Here is a 9205-nt window from a genome sequence, read left to right as displayed (position 1 = left end):
GTTGGTGCAAAAGTGGTGGTTTTGGCCATTACTTTTAATAACATTTTAGGCATTTTGGTGGGTACATAATGGTATTTCCCTAAACCTTTTTCTGATAAGTCAACTGGGAAAATCAGGGGTGAATACTGACATTTGAACATATAAATTACATTGATTATTCTAGGGTTTGTATTATTTTATGCAAAATATGATCTGAAATGAAATTCAGGAGATTTAAGCATTGGAATTAAAAAAAAAATTAGCAGAATTTGACCTGGTATTGAGAACAGTGAAATTTAAAATTAAATGAAAGAGTGAAAGCTATTAAGTTGCTTTCAGTTGAAAAACTTTTAGTCCTTCAGTGTGGTACAAACTAAAGCAAGATGTTCTAGATTTGAAACTAGTTCTAGGTGTATAGTATTTAATATATAATAAGTTATAACAAATTGAATGAGCTTGAATAAGTCACTTAATAGCATTATTGTAAATTAGAATATCTGACAAACCTATTCCACATTACTTTTGTGAACAGAAAATGTAATTATATTAGTGATAATTTTAAAATATTTGGAAATAATTAAACTTGATTAAGGTGTTTTATCCACTAAGCACACAAAATCTTAACTGTTAACAATCTCCAAGTTCCTACCCAGTTCACATCCATCTATAAAAGTAATCGAAGGAGTTCTTTCAGTCAAAACCCTCTCATGACAACAAAAGGGTCTATTGAGGCTAAGGAAAGACAAACTGCACAGCAGGAACTATATTTGTGACACAGCTAGCCTATACATAAATGCATTATCCCGTGAAGTGGAGTTTTGGTATTTTCTAGTTTTGTTTTGTTTTTCCACAAAGAAAATGAAAAAGTTGGTGAGAAAAGTCGGTGGTTGAGACTAAGGGAGTGCTTCTGCTTTGGTGTGGCTTCATCTTTTCCCTGGGTGCTAATAATTCTTTTTTTTTTTCCCAATGAGATCTGATGCCTCATGCCTTAATTGTTTTATAATATCTTGTAGATTATTCTTAGATAATTCTTAGTGCCTATGTTATTGTTTGAAGTTCAACTCTTTATTTTTCGTTTTGATGTGTGATTCTTTCATTAAGCTCTGTATAGTTACTAACACTATGTTTTTTAACAAGAAGTGAAATTCTTTCTCCTAAGTTTATTTTTTTAATGTTGGCTGTCTCACTGCAGTTATTGGAAAGTCTATATATTTTATTCTATTTAGCAAGCACAATAACTTGCTTGTGCAGGAATCAACCTGATAATTTATTTATCTCCAATCAGGGGGAAAATCCTATGAAAAATCATTAAACATTCTCAGCTCAGAGTGTTTGTTTCCGACCATTTCATCCCCGATGTTTTCTAGCCTTCAAAAATATAGTTTGTAAACTTTAAAGTGCTATACAAATATTAATTTATAATATTGTTAATCTTATTAAACTCTGAAAGACACATTCCTTTTTCTCTTGCTCCTTAAAATACGTTGATCCTTCTGCAAAACCATGAGAAAAAGCCATAGTGATGAATCCTAGACCAATAGGAGGAAAGAAATGTGCTTTGTCTATTTCTATTATTTCCAGATTTCTACAAATGAATGCTATAAAATAATTCCACCTTCCAAAGTTCCATGATTTCCTTGCAGCTGCAAATTCTATGCATTTGAGAACTCAAAGAAGCCTGAGCTGTGAGGTTTCTAATCTTGTTCTTGCTTTTTAACTTATCCTTGGTGAAGCATTTTAAATTTGCACAAGTTAGGTTATAGCCTTCAAGAGCTCTGGACATTAAAGTCTAACTCGGTTTCAGTATGTAAATTTTTCCCCCTTATACTAGTGAAATTTACACTCAGGGTCTGCTTAATTAGCTTCATTTAAAAAAGCCTAACATGGGATCATCAAAGTAACAAGTCTCAACTGTATAACTTGACATCTCATTAACACTTGCTTTATAACATATGGTGCTTGGATGATCTGAGTTAATGTGGGTGCCAGTAAGGTGGTGGAGGTGGGTATAGAGAGTCAAATTTTTATGTCATTTGACATGTTACTTTAAATAAAATATTCGTTACATTTACTGAGCACAGTATAGAGTCATGAATGTAATAGAATCTCTAAGTATAGCTGTTTAGATAAATTACTATGTAAATGATCTTCAAAAACTTGAAACGTGTTTGACATCAGTATGATAGAGCACAATCTAATTTGATGAAGGATTATCATGTTTTGACACATTTTTTACAATGGTAACTGTGATCTAATCAACTGTATCACCTGCAGATTGCATGTAGTATTTATAGTTGTAATTATTTTTCTGTAGTTTCTACAAAAGACTCGAGTTCTTTCTTCATGCCTTAGATTCAGTATTTTGACAAATTGCCAAGCTACAAATTTAAACAAGTTCATTGAAAAGACTATGTGTTTACTTAACTTGAGATATGCTTTGTTTTATGGAGTAGGAAAAGAAGAATGGGAAATCATGTTTAAAAGTTAAGCCTGTGTTAGTTAAGATTATACTAATTAAAAAATCTAAATGTTTACGTGCTTTTATTTTACTATTCATAAATACTTTTCAATTAGTCTGCATGATAAGTACTTCACTATACTCTAAAGCCTGAGGCGACCAGATGGTAGAATGACAGAATTTGGAGCTCAGAGAGACTTAGAGACTCGCAGAGGTCACTTAATTTAACATCTTAACTTTACACAGGTAAAAAGTAAGCCTCAGAACTGTGGCTTATATTTTGTAAAACATCAGTTTCTTTCTTTATGAAAGAACTTTAGACAGGCCAATGAGTCTATGATTCATAGATAGAGAAAACTGATTTGTTATGGCATTGCATTTAATATTCTGAACAAATGAAAATAGAGGCATGGTAAGAGTTATGATATAGAGCACATTAAGGTCCCAGTGTCACAAGACATGCAGTAACATTACTGTAGAAAGTGACTTCTAAGTCTCAGAGAAAGAATTGTCATTTCTTAAGTAACTGTAATTGGTTTTCAAAAATGAGACCTAGGATTTCAAACTATATTCTGCACAGCAGTATATTCCACTATGGTTAAGCCTTAACTATACTCTTCTATCATGCTTTCTCATGCTTTTGTTTCATGGCTTTACCTGCTTAAAGCTCTATAGCTTCTCATAAACCTTTGAGTGCTATAGTTTACTTTTCAGCATTCTTTTTAGATCAAGCACTGTTTCCATAAGAATACATGATTAAATTTCAAAGTAACTCTTTAAAGTCCAGCGATGTCTAATGCAATCAGAATGTTGTGGTTTTTTTTTTTTTTTTTTTTTAATACAGAAATTATTCTTATGGAAAGGTTATGATTTGGGAAAGAAGAAAAATAGACAGAGGCTACATGATATCCTAAATTCTTTAAGATTTATGCATGTAGTGTTTGGCAATATAGAAGCAAGGAAGGAAATCTCAGGATTTACAAAAGCTCCACTAGATTTTCAGCACTCAGATAAATGATGCAGATGTAAAAAACACAAGAGTAATAATTTGATTTTCTGTTTTTCCTTTAATTCATTTGCATTTGCAGATATTTTCTGTTTTCCTAATGTTATAAACAGCGCATTTTGTTGTGAGAAAGTTTGGGAAATACAGAATATAATTGAATACATTTCTGTAATTATAAATATAAAGCATAAAATATGACAATGATTTATCTTGAATATGATGACAATGATTTATTTTGAGTATGATGAAAACATGACAATAATTTATCTTGAATATGATAGAAACTTTGATGTGTAATTATTCCTTTTCTACCATCTCAATTTTTTAAAATTATACTTTAATTCCTAGGGTACAATGTGCACAATGTGCAGGTTTGTTACATAGGTATACATGTGCCATGTTGTCTTGCTGTACCCATTAACTCGTCATTTATATTAGGTATTTCTCCTAATGCTATCCCTCCCCCTGCCCCTCACCCCACAACAGGCCCCGGGCTGTGATGTTCCCTGCCCTGTGTCCAAGTGTTCTCATTGTTCAATTCCCACCCATGAGTGAGAACATGCAGTGTTGGGTTTTTTGTCCTTGTGATAGTTTGCTCAGAATGATGGTTTACAGCTTCATCCATGTCCCTGCAAAGGACATGAACTCATCCTTTATTGCTGCATAGTATTCCATGGTGTATATGTGCCACATTTTCTTAATCAAGTCTATCATTGATGGACTTATCTCAATTTTTTATGTTATCTGGGATTTAGGTCCAGATTAGTAATATTTCTTTTTAAGTGATTCATGTTTAGATATAATTTCGATATTTATCTTGAAGTTTAAGAACTTTATTAATACATTTTAATTATTAATTATGATAAGATTTATCATATTTATAATTACAAAGAGTATTGGATTATGTTATCAGTATTAATTCTTCAATACTGAAATTTTTATAGTTGATTTCTTCATTTGGGTTCACTTCTTAGCTAGAATATGTCTGAGCAGGTTCTCAGCAACAGCATATAGACGTCACATTCTCTGAGTTCTTGATTATCTAAGAAAACTTTTAGCAACTTTTGAACATGTGAGATAAATTGATTGGACTTACAATTCTTGTATCAGAATAATTTCCTTCACAAACCATTGATTCCTGTTATTTTATGCTATAGAAGAAAAGTCTTATTCCAAACCAATTGATTTTGTATCTTTTTAAGGTAAATTTTTTCTTTTATTTGCTGCAATTTTAAGCCTTTTTTAAAAGTGAATTTTTTAAAAAAATTGTACTTTAAGTTCTGGGATACATATACAGAACATGCAGGTTCGTTACATAGGTATACATGTGCCATGGTGGTTTGCTGCACCCATCAACCCATCACCTACATTAAGTATTTCTCCTAATGTTGTCCCTCCCCTATTCTCCCAAACCCCCAACAGGACCCAGTGTGTGATGTTTCCCTCCCTGTGTCCGTGTATTCTCATTGTTCAACTTCCACTTATGAATGAGAACATGTGGTGTTTGGTTTCCTGCCTCCTGTGTTATTTTGCTGAGAAGGATGGTTTCCAGCTTCGTCCATGTCCCTGCAAAGGACACAGAGCTCATCCTTTTAATGGCTTGCATAGTATTCCATGGTGTATATGTGCCACATTTTCTTATATCCAGTATATCATTGATGGGCATTTGTGTTGGTTCCAAGTCTTTGCTATTGTGAACAGTGCTGCAATAAACATATGTGTGCATGTGTCTTTATAGTAGAATGATTTGTAATCTTTGGGTATATACCCAGAATGGTGATTGCTGAATCAAAAAGTATTTCTTGGTTCTAGATCCTGAGAATCACCACCACTGTCTTCCACATTGGCTGAAACCTAAATTACACTCCCAGAACCGGGTAAAAGCATTCCTATTTCTCCACATCCCTCTCCAACATCTATTGTTTCCAGGACTTTTTAATGGTCGCCATTCTAACTGGGGTGAATGGTATCTCATTGTGGTTGGTTCATTTGCTTTTCTCTAATGACCAGTGATGATGGCATTTTTTCATTATGTCTGTTGTTCACATAAATGTCTTCTTTTGAGAAGTGTCTGTTCATATCCTTTGCCCACTTTTGATGGGGTTGTTTGTTTGTTTTTTTCTTGTAAATTTGTTTAAGTTCCTTGCAATTCTAGATATTGCCTTTTGGTCAAAAGATGGATAGATTGCAAAATTGTTCCCCTATTCTTGCAGGTTGTCCTGTTCACTCTGATGATAGTTTCTTTTGCTGGGGCAGAAGCTCTTTAGTTTAATCAAATCATCATTTGTCATATTGGCTTTTGTTGCCCATTGCTTTTGGCTGTTTTAGTCATGAAGTTTTGCCCATGCCTATGTCCTGAATGGTATTGCCTAGGTTTTCTTCTAGGGTTTTTATGCGTTTTTAGGTTTTAACATTTAAGTCTTAATCCATCTTGAGTTAATTTTGCTATAAATGGTTAAGGAAGGGGGTCCAGTTTCAGTTCTGTCATATGGCTAGGCCAGTTTTCCCAACACCATTTATTAAATAGGGAAATTCTTTCCCCGTTGCTTGTTTTTTGTCAGGGGTTTGTCAAGATCAGATGGTTTAGATGTGTGCATTATTTCTGAGGCCTCTGTTCTGTTCCATTGTTTCTATATCTGTTTTGGTTACCATCCCATGCTGGTTTGGTTACTGTAGTCTTGTAGCATAGTTTGTAAGTTAGGTAGCGTGATACCTCCAGCTTTGTTCTTTTGGCTTAGGATTGTCTTGGCTATGTTGGGTCTTTTTTGGTTCCATATGAAATTTAAAGTAGAGTTTTCTACTTCTGTGAAGAAAGTAGCTTACAATAAGCCTTTTAAAATTGGCCAATACTTTTAAAAAATAAAATTATTTAAAACATTGCTTCCCATGTCACTGTATGTCTAAAAAATGGTAGACACTTGTTTCCATGTTACTGAATACTACATGAATACATCTTTAAAGAATTCAGGATATCATGTGGCATCTGTCTATTTTTCTTCCTCCCCAAATCATAATCTATCAATAAGAATTAATTTCTGTATTTAAAATACAACATTCTTCTTACTAGGTACTGGTACTTAGGAACCTTTTTATCTGAAGAGTTTGTGTTTTGCTTTATTCCAGTGAATATTGTTTTGTTTTTTAAGTACTGAGCATGCTGTCTTACTATCTGTACACATTGTTGTCACCTAAATCTCTTTTCTTTCATTATGTTTATTTACCTATTAATTTTGGAATTCTGAGAAAATTCAAAAGTTTGCCTTGTAACTTTTTTTTTTTTTTTTTTTTTTTGAGACGGCCAGTCTCGCTCTGTCGCCGGGGCTGGAGTGCAATGGCCGGATCTCAGCTCACTGCAAGCTCCGCTCCCGTTGGTTTACGCCATTCTCCTGCCTCAGCCTCCCGAGTTAGGGCGGGGACTACAGGGCACCCGCCACCTCGCCTGGCTAGTTTTTTGTATTTTTTAGTAGAACGGGATTTCACCCATGTTAGCCAGGATGTCTCGATCTCCTGACCTCGTGATCCGCCCGTATCGGCCTCCCAAAAGTGCTGGGATTACAGGCTTGAGGCCACTTTGAGCCACTGCGCCCGGCCGTCTTGTAACTTTTAATTGCATTATCCATGTTCTTGTATGTGTTGTATGTGTTATATACTGTCTCCATTGTATTTATTAATTTAACAATTGAGTTTTTAGCTTCCATGCCATCTCTCCAATCTCATCTATTTTCATGACTGCCTACTTTGATTCAGAAAGTACAATATTTTCTTGATTATTGAGAACATGAATTGAAACTTTTCTTGCATTAGCCTCCTGCTTCTTGCTGTTCATTGATTTTATTAAAAGTGTTTCCTCTGATTTTTTAAATACCATTTTCCTTTTCTGTTGTTTGTCTATTTTGATGAATGGAGATAGCTGACATTCCAACACTCCTCTGGCCTTCTCCTGGTCATTGACCCTGAAGGAAGCTCCACCCTACTGGCCTTGGCCTGACATTTTCTAGCCCTCTCAGTCCTGGTTTCAGTTAGAGTTTCCTCTACTTATTGATTTCTATATAGAATTCTGTCTCATTCAGGCAATATTTTACTTGGCAGAAAACCATTATATTTCAGACAGATGGATACAACTCTAGTTTTCACAGCTGATAAAAATTATTGCTTATTTTTTTAGTCTGTGGCCCCCATGCTTCAGTAGGGAGGTCTAGTAAGATGCCTTTGTGTTTTTCTAGCATATTATCTAGAAGTATCCAGTATTTTCTATAGACCAATTACTCTTTACCTTTTACATTTGAGTAAAATAAACAGTTATCTGGCTTCTGATTATCTGGTCTGTCAGTGTCTCATATGCTGTAATCTTTGAACTTTACTGTCCAGGCATAAAGAACCACCAACTGTTTCCTCCCAAACCACCACTCTATCAATCTGTTCCTTAAATGTGCCTAGAACACTCCTGAAAATGCATCCACAAATTTTCAGATAAACGACTTTTCATCTTTTCCTAGGTAGATCTATTCTTCACTAAAATAATTATCCTATTGTTTAGTCATTGTTTGTATACTTGGCACATGGAAGGCATTTGAATGAATGGATGGATGGGTGGATGGATGACTGAATGGAACAAGCCTGTCATAAGCACTTTGGACAAGCAAGTCAATAGATTATGTTTAACTACTGAGTTTAGAATGGTGTACTGTGGTCATCAGGTCACATGGGAAAGCATCCCAAGAAGCAAATCCAACAATTGATTGAAAACCCAATGGTTATTGATCTACTCTTTAATGAATTAATGCTGGAGATTTTACATCTGTCAGAGGTCTCATATCTATATGGGACTAAAATATATGACGGACCTGTGTTGAAATCCCACATCCAATATTTATTGTTAACATGACAGTAGGCAATATTTGAGCCTCTCTGATAACCAATTGTTTCACTTTGTTTTTAAATCTGCAAGTAGGCATAAACATAATAGATATATGGTACAGCTTTGAAGATTCCTTTCTCCTCTGTAAAAATATAAGGAAAGTATATTCTTTTATTCATATAAATTTTATGAGGAATTTATATTTGAAAATAAACTGGTGTCATTATTTTCACAAAATTAGAAAACTCTTAATCAAATCTCAAATTTGACATGCGCTTTTATGATAAATGGAAGGGATAACCTATACATTCCCTTAGCTGGTGTGTGCACATTATTCAAAGTTTATTGATCACTAATATTTATCAGTGAAGTTTCAAATGGCCTGCCCACTTCATGTGCCATTTCATACTAATAATGAAAATAACAGCTCTCCTATTTTATAACTTACAGTTTTCAAAGCTCTTTTACACACATTTAATCCTTTGATGCCAGCTGGTAATGAAATGTTTTCTAATTATTATGCATCATTGGGCAGGGTGAGCCTGAAGGCCAAAAGCAGTTAACAGGTATTAATTATAGCCATTCCCTTTCCTCTGAACTTTCATTGACACTCCCACAGGTTACAATTCTTAAACCTTTTAAAGATTTGATTCATTCAGTTTCTCCTATACTGATTTGTCTTTTAAATATACCATATAGTGTCCAATTTTTAAGTTTTTGTGGCTCAGTGTGTGGTGTTTCCTACTGTAAGTAATATAATGCAGATTGCTTAGATTTCCTTGTTTTCTCTGGAGCATATAATAATTTGTGACACTAACAGAATAAATACATTCAAAAAATGGTTATTGGGACTGAAAACAGTTAAGAAAGACTTTTTTTTTTTTTTTTTTTTTTTTTTTTTTTT

Source organism: Rhinopithecus bieti, unplaced genomic scaffold (assembly GCF_001698545.2).
Source record: "Rhinopithecus bieti isolate Rb0 unplaced genomic scaffold, ASM169854v2 scaffold_1403, whole genome shotgun sequence".
Taxonomy (NCBI): Eukaryota; Metazoa; Chordata; class Mammalia; order Primates; family Cercopithecidae; genus Rhinopithecus; species Rhinopithecus bieti.
This window is presented reverse-complemented; position numbering follows the sequence as displayed.